The 1,482-nt window shown below is 43.6% G+C and overlaps 1 pseudogene; it reads right to left on the bottom strand.

Annotated features, from left to right (window-relative positions):
* Positions 1 to 307: 307 nt before the first annotated feature.
* LOC103203804 lies at positions 308 to 705 on the bottom strand (annotated as a pseudogene).
* Between the last annotated feature and the right edge of the window lie 777 nt (positions 706 to 1,482).

Raw genomic sequence — 1,482 nt, 5'->3', positions numbered from 1 at the left:
TTTATGCATAATCAAAGTGAGACACAATTTTGGTGATGCACTGAATGTGACCCATGGGAAAGGGTTAGACCAGAATATGAGGTAATTCAATAAAAGTTTATGGTTTAGACAGGGAAAAAAAATGAGGAGTAAGTCCTCCACCTAGAGAGTGAGACAGATGCTTCCTTCCCTCACTTCTTCATCCTGGACATTTTTTTGATGTAGTTCTTATGGGATTTTGGGATTTTTATTTTTATTTTTTTTTTGTGTGAGTTTTTATAGCTTTATTTAGCACAAATAAAACTTGTAAATGACCCATCTATTCCTTTCATTTGCTGAGTAGCCTGGTATTGGGATTGGTGACTGATGCCCAGCTGGGGCTGCTCTTTCCATGACAGCTTTGCGGTTCTTGGAGGAAATGCTGTGTGCAATCTCTTCACAGTAAGATCTGTTGCACATAAGCAACACCTCCAGCTCCTTGACATTGTGGACCAGGAACTTGGAGAAGCCACTGGGTAGCATGTGCTCTGTTTTCTTGTTGTTCCCGTAACCAATATTGGGCATGAAGCTCTGGCCCTTAACTCTTCCCCACCATCTGTTGTCAATGCTTTGGGGCTTTTGCCAGTTGCACTTAATTTTGACATAATGGTCAGATTGGTGTTGGATGAACTTCTTGGTCCTCTTTTTGACAATGTTGGACTTCACCATGGGCCTGAGGGCAGCCATGATGCTGGTAGGACAAGGCTATAACCTCCCTCTTATGGAATCTTTTATAGGAGTGTGAGAATATTGAATCTCAGAGATCACAACTGGTGGGAGATTTTAGGCTCTATTTTTTGGGGAATGTTGTAATCATTGACCTGTGTTTTTGGAAGTGTGGTGGTTAAGTTGTATGTCAACTTGGCTAGTTGATTGGCTGGGCAGCTGAATGTAGTTATTTCCCATGGTGAGATTGGTAATTAACTCCATGGTGGAATCTATTGAAGCAGTGAGTAGCTGTTTTGGAAATGTGGTCTGCTTCCTGTACAACAGCTTTGGGAATGGCCTCTAGCTTATGACATGCTTGAACCCTGTGTGTAGCGTGTCATTGTTCAGCAGCCTGCCATGCTCTGCCAACCTTGGAACTTTCAATGGACTTGAATTAATGGCCCGCCATGTGGTTTGGTAACATCGGGACCGTATCTTTTTACTTGGCAACCTTGGGTTTGTCAGCCTCAGCAGCCAGGGGCTGAGTGAAGAAAAGCCTCCAGCTTCAGTGGGCCAGGAGCAGGAGGCAGAACTGAAGCCCAAAGTTGAGGCTTTCACCCAGCGCCTAGAGCCTGTTACTTTGAACTCGGACTTAAAGCCTCCAAACTGTAAAAGAGTAAACTCCTGTTTGTTAAGGCCATCCCATTTATGGTATATTCCTGTCAGAGCGGCACTAGGTAACCAGAACAGGAATCATTTTGGTCTGTGTGCTTTTGTGGGATTGTTTCTTTTCCATACTCACTATTTTCCCTTGTT

This window comes from Orycteropus afer, unplaced genomic scaffold, assembly GCF_000298275.1.
Source record: "Orycteropus afer afer isolate SDZICR_OR568_19922 unplaced genomic scaffold, OryAfe1.0 scaffold00231, whole genome shotgun sequence".
Lineage (NCBI taxonomy): Eukaryota > Metazoa > Chordata > Mammalia > Tubulidentata > Orycteropodidae > Orycteropus > Orycteropus afer.
Note: the sequence above shows the minus strand (reverse complement) of the source record. Positions and strands in the feature narration are given on the sequence as shown.